Source organism: Microtus ochrogaster, unplaced genomic scaffold (genome assembly GCF_000317375.1).
Source record: "Microtus ochrogaster isolate Prairie Vole_2 unplaced genomic scaffold, MicOch1.0 UNK41, whole genome shotgun sequence".
NCBI classification, from domain to species: Eukaryota; Metazoa; Chordata; class Mammalia; order Rodentia; family Cricetidae; genus Microtus; species Microtus ochrogaster.
Window position 1 is genome coordinate 468,039 of NW_004949139.1, and position 18,104 is coordinate 486,142.

An 18,104-nucleotide genomic window follows, 5' to 3' on the forward strand; every position below is an offset into this window, starting at 1 on the left:
GTACTCCCTTAAACAATTCGGGCAATATAAAATAAGAGTAACTTGAAACCTAACAAACCTTTTCCAAAGATAACCTCTGATATCCTTTTGGAGAATCTCTTTCCTAAAATCGTTATGATTTTACATCCTCAAACTTCAAATAAATTGAACCTGTCTAATCATGCTGTTTTTGTAACCAATTTGCCCTTCTGAGAGCAAACTGTGAAGAGCCTTCAGTGTCTAAAGATATTTATCCTATTTTATACGGTTGCTTAGCACTGCGTGGCATGTATACATCACCGTTTATTGAATCAGCCCAGACTGATGGATACCTACATCTTTCCCACCTCCTATTCAATAACCTTCTCCATAACCTTGGTCATTCTTTTCTAACATTTTCGGTCATTTTTGCAAATTAAATACCTATAAGTAATGTAAATATAAACAAATGTCTTTTTTTTTTTTTGGTTTTTCGAGACAGGGTTTCTCTGTGGTTTTGGAGCCTGTCCTGGAACTAGCTCTTGTAGACCAGGCTGGTCTCGAACTCACAGAGATCCGCCTGCCTCTGCCTCCCGAGTGCTGGGATTAAAGGCGTGCGCCACCACCGCCCGGCCAACAAATGTCCTTTTTACATGGGAATTTAAGTTGCAGAATTGTCCTCTAATTTGCAGGGAAGCCTGTCAGGCGGCTGCTGTGTCAGTTCTGGAGAGACAGTGACAACTGGGATGGCGAGGAGAGTACAGAATTACAGATGATGCAGGCCATCTAGGCCCAAGCTAGTAATAGTCCTTCCCCCTTTCCCTCTCTTGCACTTCTTTTTCTTAACATGGAGGAAGGACTGAGAACTACACGTCCCAGCATTTCGCAAGGACTACACTCCTGGGAACTGTAGTACCGGGTCTGAGAGGGGTTCGGAAGGAGAGGTAGGGCAGCTGTGTGAGGCATGCTGGGAGGTGTAGTCCCTCGGGCGGAAGAGAGTGCTTGTGTAGGTTGGAGACACAGAGTTTTGCTTCATGGAGATGAGGCTGAAGAAATATCCGACTTCCCTCTCAAGCGTTCTTTGAGTTTACAAAAGTCTCCCGTGGACCATCGGCTTCATTCCATTGTCTGTGACCCAAGAGGGTGCGGCCCCAGGGCCGCCGCGCGGTTGGAAGATGCAGGCCGCGCAGGGCCGCGGCAGAGCATGCCGGGAGTTGTAGTCCAGCAGCTCTGAGGCTGTGGGACGTGTCGGAACGGCGTGCGGGCTCCTCCTCCCCCGCCCTTCTCAGCAGTCCCCCGCCCCCTCCCTCAGCCTCCTCCTCTCTCGCCTGCAGCCGAGCGTCCCCTTCCCCCACCGTCGGGTTTCTCCGCGGCTACTGCAGCGGATTCAGAGCCGAGTAGCTGAGAAGGAGGAGGAGGCTCCCGTCCCTGCGCGCCATCCACCACCCTCCTGGACACGGGCGAGGGAACGAGAGCGTCGCCGCGGTAGCCTCCGGAGAAGACAAGGGCACCGCCGCCTCAGCCGCCGCCGCTGTGTTTTCGCTTGTCGCAGCTCGCCGGTGAGGAGACCCCCGCACCCCTGGCCCGCTCCTGTGGAGCTTGGGCTGGTGGCGCCGGCGAGAATGAGGGTGGGGGCCGTGGGGCTCCCACGCCGGCCTTGGGGGGAGGGGACTGAAGTGGCGATGGAACGGCGGGCTGGTGGGGAGACTGTCCGAGCGCGGGCTGGGGGTTGGGTGAGGGTGGGACCCCAGCAGGTCAAGGGAGCGTAGCGGGGGAGGAGGGTGACTTTACTTGGAGAAGGGGTTCCCAGACCTGGGACGGGAGCATGGTGTGTCGGGGGTACCGAGGTGGAATTTGGGGAGACTGGAGGGGAGGGGTGTCTCTTAGTGGGGGAGGGACTGAATGAGGGTGATGATTTGGGGTTGGCCTGAAGCAGTTGACAGCTCGGGGTCAGAGCTGGGGTGGGGGCTAAGGAGATCTTTTCAATGCGGAGTGGGATATAAATGTTGGCTAGGACTCCGCGGAGTGCTAATTTTGGAAGGTGGGATTTGGGGTAGACCTGGGGAAGGCTGATGGAGATGGTAGCAGCTGGGGATGAGGGGTTTGCCATGGGTTGAGACTTAAGCCTGAGGTGGGCTTCCGGGGATGGTAGAATTTGTGGATACTTAAGGAAATAGCTTGAGTTTGGAGAGAGCAGAAGCGGTAGAATTTGGGGTTTTCTGGGGGTCGGCTGCTGGACGTTGGAATATGGGCTGGGAGGGGTGAGACTTCCAACTACGGGAGACGGGTGGGAGTAAATTGTACGTTGGGCCCCAAACAGGAAGGCAGGGATTGAAATTGGGGATGAGCGCACAGTGGAAAAGGATTTAGGGTGAGTTTAGAGTCACTGGAGGAAGCAAGGTGGCTCCCCTGGGCATGAGTTGGAGGCAGAGGGTATGTAAGACTACCTACTCAGCTGGACTCCCTGAAAGAATACTGGAAGGGGGGAGCAAGCTTAGGGGATGGTGTCTTAAAGAGAATGTCTCTGCCAGTTTTGCAGGATTTCCAGTCTGATGAGCTGGTTACCTGCGGTGTGGTGGCAGAGGGTGAATTTAAGACGTGGGAGAGCCAGTATTGTGGAACCCGTAGGGACAGAGAGGATGCAGAGGGGCGGTGAGCAGTGCTGGGAAGGAGTGGACTGGCTTATGTAGGAAAGGGTGTCCTCTAAGACGACCAGAGGTGTGGGAGCTACAACACTTTAACAGGTAAAGAGCAGGGTTGCTTTGGTGAGAGACAATAATACTAAGGTCATTAGAAGGTCTTCCAAAACGGACAGAGAAGGTACATTAAAGAGTCTCCTGGGGGATCTTATGCTGTCAGTTTGACCTTTTTGTTGGGTTTATGTTGGTATTGTCTGGAAATGACAGCCCAAGGGTAAGGTTTTGAGAGAACCTTCATTTAAGGTAGAATTAATGGAGGGGATTGTCTTTCCATTTCTATGTCATAAAGAGAAACTTGGGGGTTGGGGGAACCCACTCTCAGAGTAAAGGTGGGGAAGGTGAAACTGTGCCTGCCCTTTCCTTTACCCCCTCCCCTGGTACACTGAAAGCTGGTTCTGGGATTTGTCATTTAGACAGACTTTGATGAACTTGAGGCTGTTGAGGCTGCATTCTTGCTTGAGAACCGGTTAATGATATTGAAAGATAGGAAAACTGAATCTATTTTCTAGGCAGACAAGGTGCACGTATGTAGAAAGAAGTTAGCAAACCCCTCTTCCCCCCAATAAAATCGATTGCTTGATGACTCCATTTATTGGTGTCCTTGTTTGCAAGGCAATTAGGCCCATCATTGTATTGCAGACTGATAATCCTGACATGAGTCTTGGCATTACCACTTTATGTAAACACAGAGAAGACAGGAAACAGAGAAATGTAATAAATATTCATTTTGTACTGATGGGGTTGTTCATTTGATTCTCTTTTGACATTACTTGATAAGATTTAAAATAATTGGATTGTTTCTGTAGATTGAATTTTCTTCTAAAGGAATTCAACTAATCAGAATTCTGTCAGGTGTGGATAAATGAAGTATATACAGCCATATTTTATTTTTAAGGGGATGATGTTGATGTAGGCATGTTGCAGTAACTACAAAAACAATAACTCCATCTATTTAATCAGAAATTTGCTTTAAAACTTGAGACAAGTTTATTCTTGTGGTAGAATGCTGATGATGGAAGGTGGGGGAGTATAGAGGGACATCTTTAGGGAAACAGCTTTCTGGATTTATGTGCACCAACTATGATATGTTAAACTTGAAGTGGTTGTTGATTAGAGAAAAAAATGAGAAATGAAAAGAAGATAAAATTGATACCAATACAATTTTTTTCGTTTTTTTGTTTTGTTTTTTTGAGACAGGGTTTCTCTGTGGCTTTGGAGCCTGTCCTGGAACTAGCTCTGTAGACCAGGCTGGTCTCGAACTCACAGAGATCCGCCTGCCTCTGCCTCCCGAGTGCTGGGATTAAAGGCGTGCGCCACCATCGCCCGGCTTACAATTTTTTGTTGTTAAAAAATTTTTAGCTACAAAACAAACCGTTTTCCTTGGGTTTCATAATTGAACACATAAAATGCCCATATAGAGTCAAAATTTGCCTCCCCTCGTAGGTGGAGTGATGGAGGGGTAGACATCCTTGGAATTGTGGGGGTTTTTGTTGTTTATTCTTGTTTTTGTTTTTTGGATGCTTTTTCTATCCTAATAAAACAACAGCAACAACAAAACAAAAACAAAAAAACCAAGCTTAAGCAGTAAGAATGTAGTCTAACCAGTGAGGGCATTTCTCCTCAAAATTTTATTCTGGGGTCCAGACATTGCTTTTGTGAATTTGCTGATGGACTGGCTATTCATGTTAAAGCCCTAGTTTTTAAAGCTCAGAATGAAAAGTAGTCACCTGGGAGAATTGTGTTGGTGGATTTATTTTCCCTATAGTCATGGTTACCTGTGCAGTAGAGAGGCAGACAACAGGGAAAGTAGAGAAGAGGTGGAGGGATTGGTAGACAGGAGTCTGGCGAAAATGAAGAGCCCATGAATTTAGGAGTCAAGGGTTTTCACTTCAAATCCCAGTTTTGATTTCAGTCTTTGAAAGGGGACTGATTTCAGTAAAGTCATAAAACCCTTTTTATATTTAGTGGTAATTATTGCACAATACTGTGAATACAATGAAAATCTTGAATTGTGTGTTTAACTGTGGTAAAATGTCAAAACAAAACATTCATACTTCACAAAGGCTGTCAAAGGAAACAGACGAGTTCATGTCTTAAATACCTTGTGTATATATAAAATGTATGTCCACTATTTATATGATGCCTGCTCAGTGCGAGGGGAGATGGAGATGAGCTAAGAGCAGTTGTCAGGGAGCTTTCATTGTCATGGGAAGGACAGACTGTTTTCGGTTTAGAAGTGAGGCAAAATGAATGTGGTGGCTGACGTGTGGATTCTGAAGCTCACTGCTGCTGGATGTGACCTTGGGCAATATGAGATTATCTGTAAAGTGAGGAACTAAAATTAACCTCATTAAGTTTGTTTTGTGGGTTAAATAGAATAAGAAAGCATTTAACACAATGTGTTATGTAGTACATGTTAAAACAATATTAGTTTTCATTATCTTTTTTTTTATATTTATTTATTTATTATGTATACAACATTCTGCCTCGATGTATGCCCACACGCCAGAGCAGGGCGCCAAATCTCAGTACAGATGGTTGTGAGCCACCATGTGGTTGCTGGGAATTGAACTCAGGACCTCTGGAAGAGCAGCCAGTACTCTTAACCTCTGAGCCATCTCTCCAGCCCCTAGTTTTCATTATCTTGGAGAGATGGGCAGAAGCTGGAACAGTGAACGTTCACCTGCCGCTGACTTACTTCTTAGTTTTATGACATTCTTTTGTTTAGAAAGAAGTTATTAGTTATAAATAAGTCATATTATTTTGAAATCATGATTTATCTACAGTTTGTATGTTTATAGTTTAGTTACTTTAAGCAGTTCATAAAAATATCAAAAAAAGAGCGGTTAGCTTCATAATCTAGCAAATAGCAGCTATGCTGTTAAAAGTAATAAAATGCTTTGTTTAAGGGCAATAAGTGACAGAGAATGAGTTATTTTCTAGAATTCTGATTCACCAACCTGGCCATATCTTTTTAAATTATGAAATGGCTCATATGTAATACATAAAGGTGTATTTAACACAAATCCACATTTAGAATATTAAGTTGAGCCAGGCATGGTGACACACACCTTTAATCCCAGCACTTGGAAGGCAGAGGCAGGCAGATCTCAGTGATCTGCCTAGACGAGGCCAGCCTAGTCTACAAAGAGAGTTCCAGGATAGTCAAGACTGTTACACAGAGAAACCCTGTCTCGAAAAACAAAAAGAAAGGAAAAAGAAAAAGAAAGAAAAAGGACTACGGGATTTTTTCCTAGTAAATTTTTGGGACCCAGTGACACATTGTTATTGATAGCTAAAAATGAATTAAGGATTTTTTGAAGTGGGAGATATATGTTGTTTGTTTTCCATTATTCAGACAAATATAGCTCTTTGTTTTTTTGTAATAATTACAAAAAGTAATAGAGTGAGGACTATTTGTACACATTGACGAGGGTATTAATACTTATTGTTGGGTTGATACATGAATTAAATAAAGACAAAGTACATAGACACAGTTCCCATTTAATATAGTAGCTATTATTGTTACTGATTTTTTTAAAAGATTTATTCATTTATTATGTACACAGTCTTATGTCTGCATGTACACTTGCAGGCCAGAAGGGGGCACCAGATTTCATTATGAATGGTTGTGAGCCACCATGTGGTTGCTGGGAATTGAACTCAGGACCTTTGGAAGAACAAGTCAAGTGCTCTTAACCACTGAGCCATCTCTCCAGACCCTTACTGATGTTTTTATTTTACTTTTGAATTGTTTCTTGAGACTGCCCTTTTGCTACTTAGTATTTTCTATCTCTTAACTGTTGAGATTGTATACATGTATCACCATATCCAGCTCAAAAAGTTAATTTTTTGTTGTTGTTGTTGCTGAATCCAGGGTGTCTCATGTATGCAGGGCAAGCACTCTGATGAGCTTTATATCCAGACCAAACTTTTACGTTGATCTTTTTTTTATTTTAAAAACTTATTTATTAATTATGTATACAGGGTTCTTCCTGCATATATCCCTTCAGGCCAGAAGAGGTAACCAGATCTCATTACAGATGGTTGTGAGCCACGATGTGGTTGCTGGGAATTGAACTCAGAACCTCTGGAAGAGCAGGCAGTGCTCTTAACCTCTGAGCCATCTCTCCAGCCCTACTGTTGATCTTTTTAAAAATTTTGTTTTATTATGCTGAGCAGTGGTGGTGCACACCTTTAATCCCAGCTCTTGGGAGACAGAGACAGACGGATCTCTGTGAGTTCAAGGCTATCTTGCTCTATAGAGCAAGCGCCAGAGAAACCCTGTCTTGAACCCCTGCTCCTCCCCATCCCCCGAAAATTTATTGTTTGATCTTCTAGGTTTTCTGTTTAGCAGGGGACCATCATCATCATCATTATTTGGTTTTTCAAGAAAAGGTTTCTCTGTATAACAGCTTATGACATTTCTCCTTTTGCTCATCATTTTGGATTAAATGATATTCTTTAAGAAATCTTTGATAATAGTTAAGGTTGTCATAACAACAAAATGCCCTACTTTGTACCCAGAGAACATCTAGTGCATGTCCTGACTTTAAGAAATTTAATTCTTTTTTTTGTTTTATTTTGTTTTGTTTTGGTTTTTGAGACAGGGTTTCTTTGTAGCTTTGGAGCCTGTCCGGGAACTTGCTTTGTAGACCAGGCTGGTCTTGAACTCACAGAGGTCCACATGCCTCTGCCTCCCAAGTGCTGGGATTAAAGATGTGAACCACCACCACTCGGCTATTTCTCAGAATTCTTGAGGGTAGGAAGTCTAAGATCATGTTGCCAGCAGAATTGGCATCTGGAAAGGACTCTTTTCTTTGTTTTTAAGATGATTCTTTGTTGTTGTGTCCTCTGGAAGGGACCAAAGCTGTGTCTTCCTAGGGTTGACGAGCCAAAAGAACTAGGTGTAGGAGGCTCCTCCTTTTATACTGCTAGAAGCCCGTTTACAAGAGTGGAGCCTCATGACTTCATCACCCTCCCAGAACCCCTGCCTCTTCACATATATAAAAAAGGGGTTAAGTCATCTGGAATTTTGAAGGACACAAATACTTAAACTATAGCAGTGAGTGCATATTTATGTAAAATCATAAATTGAAAAGAGGTTGTGCTTGATATCAGGCACACAACTGTAATTCCAGGATTTGGAAAGTAGAGGCAGAAAGATGAGTTCAAGTTTGTCCTTGGTATCATAGCAAGTTGGAGCCTGTTTAAAAAGTAAAAAACACATTTTTTTCTAATCTTTTAGATATTTGCCTGGATTCTTGTGTGCTTCTGAATTCAATCAATTGCCATGGCTTACTCTTTGTGGAGTATATAAAGAAAATTCAGCCCCCCGTGGTTATGTGCTTTAGGAAAGGAGGGAGTGCTGTAACCCCAGTACTTGAAAGGTTTAGTTTGAACTACACAGAAGACTCTGTATCAAAAACAGGCAAGCAAGTGAGCAAACAGCCCCAGAAATACTTTTTAATATATTTATTAAATAGTTGTAAATATTTTGATACTGTGCAGAAACTGTAGTTTCTCTCTCTTTTTCTTTCCTTCCTTTCCTTCCTTCCTTTTTTAATTTTTTATGTTTTGGTTTTTCAAGACAGGGTTTCTCTGTGTAGTAGACAAGTCTGGCCTCGAACTACAGAGATCCACTTGTCTCTGCCTCCTGAGTACTGGGACTAAAGGTGTGTGCACCACTGCCTGGCTTATGTGAGTATTTGATGTGGGTTTTCTTAGCTAGTAGATGACGGCTTCTGGCTGTGTCATCACATATAGGTAGTATGCTTTCATGAGAACATAGTAAAGTTTTCTTGTATCTTTTTCTTCTTTCTTTCTTTCCTTTTCTTTTCTTTTTTTTTTTCCTTTTTATTTTTCGAGACAGGGTTTCTCCATAGCTTTTTGGTTCCTGTCCTGGAACTAGCTCTGTAGACCAGGCTGGCCTCGAACTCACAGAGATCCGCGTGCCTCTGCCTCCCGAGTGCTGGGATTAAAGGCGTGTGCCACCACCGCCCGGCCTTTTCTTTTATTTTTAAGACAGTACTTGATTTTGTTCCAGCTTGCCTGACTTAGAACTCACAGAGATACATTTGCCTCTGTTTCTTGATTGCTAGGATTAAGGCATGAACCATCATTTTCTATCCAGTCTGTCCTTTTTCTTTTAAGTGTGTGTGTGTGTGTGTGTGTGTGTGTGTGTGTGTGTGTGTGTGTGTACTGAACTCATTGTGAAGGTCAGAGTATAATTTTGGTGAGGTGTTTTTCTCCTAACATGTATATTCCCAGAGTCAAACTCAGGTTCAGGCTTGACAGCAAGCACCTTTACCTCCTAATCCATCTTGTACGTCTCTTTTTTATTTGTGCATTTATTTATTTTTTATTGATTGATTGAGGCAGGGATTCATGAGATCTAGTTTGTCTTCAAACTTGCTGATCCTCCTGCCTCTGCCTCTCAGGTGCTGGGATTATAGGCATGACCTTTTCTCTGGTGTCTCTTTTTAACAAGAGTGCTAATTTCATCATTAGTGTAAACTAAATGTCATCTAAATCTTATTATAAATAACCTAAACTGGGGCCTGGAGAGACGGCTCAGCGGTTAAGAGAACCTTCCAGAGGACCCAGGTTCAATTCCCAGCACCCACATGGCAGCTCACAACTGTCTAAAAAATCCAATTCCAGGGGATCTGACACCTTCACACCAATACACATAAAAAAAGAAACGTTAAATAAATAAAAAAATAATCCAAACCTAATGCCCCCAATGCCTCCAATTTCCAATCTAACTGCCATCTTATTGGGCTTTAGCATCTATTAAAGAGGGAGTTACACAACTCAGTCTGGGGCTCTGAGTGATCATCTAAAAAGGTCAGTGTTTTCACCTATATAATGTAAAAAAAAAATTGCATTCGTAATATTACTACTGATTCCCTCAGACAAATCTTTTTTTCCTTTCTTTTTTTTTTCTTTCTTTCTTTTTTCTTCTTTTTGTTTGTTTGGTTTTGGTTTTGCAAGACAGGATTTCTCCGTAGTCCTGAAGATCAGGCTGGCCTCAGATTCACAGAGACCTGCCTGCCTCTGTTTCCCCAAGGCCATCGCCAGCAACACATCTTGTCTTATTTTCTTTTGAAAGTTACAAATTTATTATGGACAACAAATACTAACTTCTGTTTTCTTGAGTAACAGTCTTACATTGTTCATTTTTGGAAAAGTGTCTGCAAACATCTAAGTCTGAATGATTAGGGTTTGCCTGCTGTGGTGTTATTTTGTTTTTGCTCTAACAAATAAAGCTTGCCTGAAGATCAGAGGGCAGAGCTAGCCTCTAGTTAACCATAGAGGTCCGGAGGTCTGTACAGATAGACAGGAAATAATATGGCTGGGCAGAATATAAGGTGGGAAGAGATAGGAGCTCAGCCCTTTTTTGGCTGAGGAGTTAGCAAGGTGAGAGTTGGCTGTGGCTGCTCCTTTGTCTCTCTGATATTTCAGCATTTGCACTCATATCTGGCTCTGGGTTTTTTATTATTAAGACCAATTAGAATTTGTGCTGCATCCTGCCACTTGTTTGTTCAATTGAAAATGGAGTTTTACGAAAAAAAGTAGTTCAACTTAAAACCTCATTGCAAGGATGTTTTAGAGCTTTTGAGTCAGTTCTTGTACTTTGTTGCATAGCAAAAACACTTTATATGTGTTTCTTATCACACTGAATGAAAAATGATATGTGGTTAAGGATTGACATTTGAGATTTAGCAAATTAATAATCTTTGTGGTTTCATCAGAAACAAAATAATTGAAAGAGAATAGTGAAACTAGTAGTTCTGTTGTTTTTGTTTTATTTGTTTTTACAGTTGCTTTCATTTCCTCAATCTAAACTGACTTGCTTTTATTTAGTGTATTTCCAGGCTTATTTCTTTCTTCTTTTTTCCGGGGGAGATGGGTTTCAAGACAGGGTTTCTCTGTGTAACGGTCCTAGCTGTCCTAGAACTCTTTTTGTAGACCAGGCTGGCCTCATACTCACTGAGATCCACCTGCCTCTGCCCCTTAAGTGCTAGGATTAAAGGTGTGTACCACCACTGCCCGCCCAGGCTTCTTTCTTATGAAGTATATTAAGATTCTTGAGAGTAGCAGTTCTTTACCTTTGGGGGTTGTGTATTAGATATTCTATATTTCAGAATGATTCATAATAGTAGCAAAATTACAGTTATGCAGTAACAACACAAATAATTTTATGGTTGGGGGTCACCACACATGAGAGACTGTATTCAAGGGTTGCAGCAGTAAGAAGGTTGAGGAACAGAAACAGTTGAATACATTGGGTTACATGATCTGCTCTGGGCAGTCCAGCAGTGACTGTTTTCACACTGAAGAGGCTGAGAACCAGTAGCTTCTCAATCAATAAAGATACCGTCTAGAGAAGGCCTGTAGAATCCCTGTGCAGCTGTTAGTCTTCAGTTCATTAGACATCAGAAGAAGTGGGGTTCTGAGTTCTACCTGCATACAAGTGATACAGCTTTTGTTCCTACCACCACTGGACATTTTACATTCCTGAATTCCATAATAGTTCTAGGAACTAGGGGTGAATAAGGTAAAGACTTACCTTATTCTTAACTATTAATCTTAATAGTTAAGTTATATCTTAATAGTTAATCTATACTATTAATCTTAACCAGTTAAAAATTTAATTTATTGAGGGCTGGAGAGATGGCTCAACAGTTAAGAACACTGAGTGCTCTTCCAGAGGACCCGGGTTCAATTCCCAGCACCCACGTAGCAGCTCACAACTGTCTGTAACTAAATAAAAATTTAAAAAATTAATTTATTGAATAGCAACTTTTTCTTTTGTTACAATAGATTTCTTTAGAGAAACTTTGTTTAAGTAATTGAGGTTACTAGGAATGGTGCTTCATGTCTATAATCCTAGTACTTCAAAAGCTGAGACAAGAAGATTGACAATGAGTTTGAGCTAGTCAGGACTGCAGAGTGATATCCTATCACATGTGGATTGTAGTATCTCAGAGATAGAACACTAGGACCTATGTTTGATTCTCAGCATGGGGTGGGAGGGTCAGGGGAATAAAAATGATCATTTATTTGATACTGACACTGTATTTTAATGTCATTTAAGTTTATTCATCAGAATAATTTTGCAAGTGAGTTTAAAGTCCTTTTGTTGGGTTTTCTTGACGTGTGATATTCAAAATGATTTAATCTTTTTATAACTTTTTTCTGTTTATTAGATGAGGATATAGTGATATGTAGCTATTGTGAAGATTAAATGAAATGAAGTAGTACTTGGTACAGGACATGATTTTCTGTAAATCATAGTTCCATTAACTGTTAGTGTTTCCTTCAAACTCACATACCGAAGCTCTAATCCCCAATGTGATGGAATTTGGTGCATGATTAGATCTTGATTGTAGAATGCTCATGATGGGGTTAGTGTCTTTATAAGATGACATACTAGGAGCATGACGCTCTCTCTGTTCTCACCTGTGTGAGGGTGCAAAGAGATGAGTGCCATCTGGAAGACAGGAAGCAAGTCCTCACCAGGCATTGCAACTCCTGGCACCTTGTTTTTGGACTTTCCAGCTTCCAAACTTGTAAGAAATGTTAATAGTACCAGTTACATACGCAGCCAGAACTAAAACGATAGCTTGTTTATTATCACTCTCACTTTGATTTTTTTTAAAGGTTGACGCTTTATAGACATTCATTTTGCTCACTTTGACTTTGAGGAACTGGACACATTTTGAAACCTTACTAACCCTTCTAGTAGGAATTAAGTGTAGAATTCATTTTCAAGTTTATGTGATATAAAAAAAACCCTTCACTTTATTCTTTTACCAAGTCACATTGTATAATTAACATTACGTTTATATGAAATTGTATTCCAAAGTGCTATTGTTTACAAAAATATTTGTTGTTCATAAGCATTTAAAACTTTCAGCCCATCAGTGGTGATACACACCTTTAATTCCAGCACTCAGGAGGCAGAGGCAGGCAGATCTCTGTGAGTTCAAGCCTGGTCTACAAGAGCTAGTTCCAGGACAGGCTCCAAAGCTACAGAGAAACCCTGTCTCGAATTAAAAAACAAACAAACAAAAAAAACCCTTTCAGTGATGTCTTATTAATATAAGCTAGAAACTAAAATGGTCAAGGAGGGGCTGGAGAGATGGCTCAGTGGTTAAGAGCATTGCCTGCTCTTCCAAAGGTCATGAGTTCAATTCCCAGCAACCACATGGTGGCTCACAACCATCTGTAACGAGGTCTGCTGTCCTCTTCTGGTCTGCAAACACACACAGATTGAATATTGTATACATAATAAATAAATATTTTTTAAAAAATGGTCAAGGAAATAGTTCTTTTGTTTGGCATATGTGTGATCAGAGAAATTTAAATGTTGATACTATGATGGTCAGTGGTTAGTAAAAAAACAAATGTGGTGTGATTGTGTGTGTGTGTGTAGATGGAGCTGTGGGCCGCTTCCCGCCCAAGAGGGCTCCCAGCCACTGACTAGCTTTACCCAAAATAATTACACGGAAACTGTATTCTTTTAAACACTGCTTGGCCCATTAGCTCTAGTCTCTTATTGGCTAATTCTCTCACATCTTGATTAACCCATTTCTAATATTCTGTCTAACACCACGAGGTGGTGCTCACTGGGAAGGATCTTAACCTGAGTCCGTCTTGAAGAGGAGAGCTATAGCGGCTGCCTAGCTTCCCTTCTTCCCAGCATTCTGTTCTGTTTACTCCACCTACCTACTTTTCTGTCCTATCAAAGGGCAGATTTTATTAACCAATGAAAATAACACATAGACATATGACCCTCCTTCATCATGTGTGTACTCATGGTGTGTTTGAGAGTGCATTTTCCTTTAATCAGCTTCACTGAGGTAAAACTGATATACAAGAAATGAGAAAAATTTTATGTAGTTTACTAAGTTTTGCTACTTGGTCATAGCCATTAAACCATCACTACAATTCTGATGGTGAGCATTCTTGTCTCGTCTATAAGTTTCCTGATGGGTCTTTAAAATCATTCTGCTTTGTTCTGCCCCCAACTCAAGCAGCTGCTGATGTGTTTCTCTCTCTCTCTCTCTCTCTCTCTCTCTCTCTCTCTCCTTTTCATTAATTTTACATCCTTCACCCTCCCTTCTTTTTTTTTTTTTTTTTTGTTTGTTTTTCGAGACAGGGTTTCTCTGTGGTTTTGAAGCCTATCCTGGAACTAGCTGTGTAGACCCGGCTGGTCTCGAACTCATAGAGATCCACCTGCCTCTGCCTCCCGAGTGCTGGGATTAAAGGCGTGCGCCACCACCGCCCGGCCTTCACCCTCCCTTCTGTTCCCACCCCGCAATCCACTCCTCTGTTTCTATAGGAAAAGGGCAGGTCTCCTCTGAGTAGCAACAAAATATGGCATATGCTGATGTGTTTTCATTTTCTAATACCACAGATTTAACAGTGGTTTTGAGGTCATATCAGCGAGTATTCAGCCTTAGTTTACTTGTAAAATGAGGATGCTACCCCCTGCTTAAAAGACCATGAGAAATATTGGGGAGCATGTACACTGAGAACTAGCATGGTGCTCAACATCTAGGAGACTCTCCAGCCCCAGGATCCAGTATTACCATTTTGTTTTTTCATCTGGTGGGCTGAGGATTTTAGGACTCTGTCTCGAGCTCATGCTGTCCTTTGAACCAACTTCTAGTGCTCTTGAAACAGGAGAGTTTAGATTAGATAGTTTGAGGCCCTGTGGGATTTTTGGTGCGCCTCCATGCCCAGTGCTCTGCATGCCATTAGTTCAGAACAGATGTTCTTCATAAATAAGCAAGAACTCTAATCAGATATTTAAGTGTTTATGCCTGGATGTGAATTTGGCATTATGATGAAGTTGCATAAGCAGTGAGCTTGTAGTCCAGGAGTTCTGTTTAGTTTCCATTCTGCCCTGAGTAAAGGATAAAGTCTATGACCATCACTCACTCTATAAATTGGTTTTAGAAAGTGAACTTTACGTTTACTAGTTCTACATCCCTCGTGACTGCTTTGTAGTGCTAGGACTTCATGAAAGATTCAGGTAGAATTTAGGCTTGGTAGCTCAGAATTATGTTTTAAAAAGTACTTTATTAGGTACCACTAAGAGGTAGGATAAAGCAAAAATTCAGAAGAATGTTTATAATTTTAAAATCAGAGAAACTTTAACTCAGATCTTAGTTTTAGAAGCTCTGTGACTTTGAGCAAATGACTTTATTTCTCTTGAGTCCTAAATTCTTAACCTGCCAGTAAGATGTGTACGTTCTATCTCAGGGTTGTGAGAACTAGGAATGCTGTGTGCAGTGGTTGGCATATAGCAGGTGCTAGTTTCATTCCTTCCATTTTCACAGTTGGTGATTTGTGTGTTCAGTGAATTACATTTGCCTTGCCTTTCCCATGATGTAAAAAGACCATGATGTCTCAGGGCATGTATTTAAGTCTGAAGATACAGTCTGAGGTATGTGACGCTAGCACTATAAAAGGGTCTGTCTTTCTTTATACTAATGGGAAGGCCTCTGCCAAGCTTTTGTATTTTCTCATTAGTTCTCACTGCTCTAGCTTGAGGTGCTTTGTATTGTCAGGAGCCAAGGAAACCAGGGGCCATTTTCTTGTCTCTTCTGTGTTTATTTGGGCTGGAGGATTGTAAAGGTTTCCTAGTGAATAGAATGATTTACTCAATCAGATTCTTCTTCCTGGGCAAGCCCAGGAACTGCTTGTTGAGAGAGAAAACAAAGCAGGGGAAAACTGATGAGTTTTGCATATCAAGTCTTGGATTTTTGAGTTTGGTGGCAGGTGAGGAGTAATTGGTTCTTCATTTCCCCTTTCCCTCTAGAGTGTGTACCCCAGCACAAAGCAGCTTTAAGATGGGGTCTGCATTGTCATTTCCTAGAAATGACTGCTCTGGTAACAGCTCGTTCGGTTTGCACCTCTTTGTGGCAGTGGGTGAAACAATAGGGACAACAAAGCCATTTATCTGGTAGCTGCAGCCTCAATGGGGTGTTTGTTTTAATAATGGTATAATTTGCAGGGCTCATAAATTGTGATTTTATTCTCATGGAAATAACTGCCTGATGGTATTTGGATTCTCTGGTCTCCTGTTGTGGATAATTTCACTAACATTCTAGCTGACAATTCCCTTTATTCCAGATTGTTCAGTCTGCTTGAGTAATTAGCCCAAATCAGAGCCAATTTTCTTTAGTTTGGGACTGGCAGGTGGTTACTAGGTATCTGGGATCTCCTGAAGAGGGATGAGGTTTTGCTCAGGGATTCAAGGCAGGTTCATTTTGATTATAGGAATTACCACCTCTCCCCAAGCCAGAATATCTGATAGATACTAAAAATTTAAGTCACCTAAATATCTATTGTCCATAATACCAAACAGCCTATTGTATTTAGAGTATCATATGTTTGTGCTTTAAATTTTTGGCTGTGTATTTTGACTGAGAAAATCCACAGAGGGCAAGAGATGATTAGAGCTACCATGTGCTAGACATTGTCCTAGGTGGTTTACATATTATCTCTAAATTTTAATGAGAATCCCGAGAGAGGTAGTAGGTATTGTTTCCATTTTACCTATGCAAAAACCTTGAAAAAGAAAAGAGGAATTTAATTCAGAGAAGTAACTAAATTAAAATATTACAGCTAATTAGTGACAGGCTGTTTACCAATTTGAACATTCATGCTAGATTTTCAGTTAAAGTATAAGACATACATTCAAGAAAATACATTCAAGGTTCTAATCAACTCTTAGATAATACAGCAGTTGGATCAGTAATATACATGAACTAGTACCTATTGTCAAGTTGGGAGCATAGGCCCCAGCCCTTGGTATCTATCCCAGCCCCCAGGCCTAATCTGGACTCCAAATCCCAGCAGGCCAGGTCCTGACCCCACCCCCAGGGTATTTAAATGAGCCCCCCAAAAGATGAACACGTGGTCTCCCTTTATCTTCCTCCCCGTGGTCGTGTTCGAGGCCACCCAAGAGTGCAGAACTCCCATTAAACCTGGATATTTCTTAATTTGGCTTGTTTTGATTTGGCTTGATTGGGAATTTTGTGTCGGCAGGGAGTTCACGTTAGGAAATATTCCTAACACCTATCACCAGAATTATGCACTTGTTCTTTTTTATTATTTCATTTTAATAATATTTTGGTTTTTCGGTATAGGGTTTCTGTAATGGTAAAACAGCATAGTTTCCCTACAGGCGGCAGCAGGCCACTGAGGGTGGGTTAGGGCAGTGGTGGGTGGGAAACCAGTTGGTCCCACCACCCGAGGCCCCAGTGGGTCCCTGTCAGGTGAGAGACAGACGGATAGGCATGCTGTGCAGAGAAAGTGGGCATTTATTTTGTGGGTTATGGAAGGGAAAGGGGGGATGGGGAGAAGGGGGAAGAGCAGAGAGAGAGGCAGAGGGAGAGGAAAGGGAGGAGTGGGGGAAAGGAGAGGAGAAGCTACCCCTTAGGGAGAGAGGAAAAAGAGAACTGGAAGATCCCTTGCCTCACCAGAAGAGGAGAGGAGTGGGCGGGCTTGTCTCTTAAAGGATGCGACAGACCATTACAGTTTCTCTGTGTAACAGCTCTGGTCGTCCTGGAACTCACTTTGTAAAGCAGGCTGGCCATGAGCTCACAGAAATCCACCTGCTTTTGCCTCCCAAATATTGGGATAAAAGGTTATATGAAGTGTGTATTAGTCCAGCCATGTACTTGATAAAGTACACTGTGCAGGTCAGAGGACAACTTTTGGTAGTTGGCTCTTCACTTCTACTGCGACTATCAGGCTTGCTTGACAACGGCTTTTTATTTGCTGAGCCATCTATCATCCCATCATCATCATCATTATTGTTTTATTATTAAGACAAAGTTTTACAAAGGGTAGCCTTAAATTGCCTATCTTCTCAGTGCTAGACTATTGGGATCACTACACCTAGCAAGAATGCTGTTTTATGTTTGTTTGTTTTTAGTGTTTTAATTTGTGTGTATATAAGGGGTGTGTGTATGTACTTCTGCATGTGTGTACAGAGGTCAGAAGTCAACACTGGTATCTTTTACTCTCTTTTTTGTTTGCTTTTTGAGACAGGGTCCCTAGCTGTTCAGGAACTCACTGTGTAGACCAGGCTGGCCTCACACTCACAGAGATCTGCCTGCCTCTACCTCCCGGATACTGGGGCTAAAGGCATGTGCCACCATGATTTGGCATAAGTCTTCCTTTTGTAAGAATTTTTTCTTTATACCTATGATTTCAGCATTTCAGTGTTGTGACTAAAGGGTCACTAGGACTCTGAAGGCATTGTGGACCATATATTTGAACTCTGGGCAAACCTGGGCTACAGAGTAAGATAAGACCCTGTCTCGCCGGGCGGTGGTGGCACACGCCTTTAATCCCAGCACTAGGGAGGCAGAGGCAGGCAGATCTCTGTGAGTTCGAGACCAGCCTGGTCTACAGAGC

The 18,104-nt window shown here is 41.7% G+C and overlaps 1 protein-coding gene across 3 annotated transcripts in view; it reads left to right on the top strand.

The window, feature by feature from the left end:
- Positions 1 to 1,270: 1,270 nt before the first annotated feature.
- The window catches only part of Fam168a (family with sequence similarity 168 member A), a 141,100-nt gene continuing 124,266 nt past the window's right edge, over positions 1,271 to 18,104 (top strand). For 2 of the 3 annotated variants that reach the window (XM_005368775.2, XM_005368777.2), the window contains exon 1: positions 1,273 to 1,517. The gene's annotated coding sequence lies outside the window, so the exon portion shown is untranslated. Of the gene's footprint in view, positions 1,518 to 18,104 lie in introns of all 3 variants that reach the window. The other variant, XM_005368776.3, reaches the window with a different exon arrangement.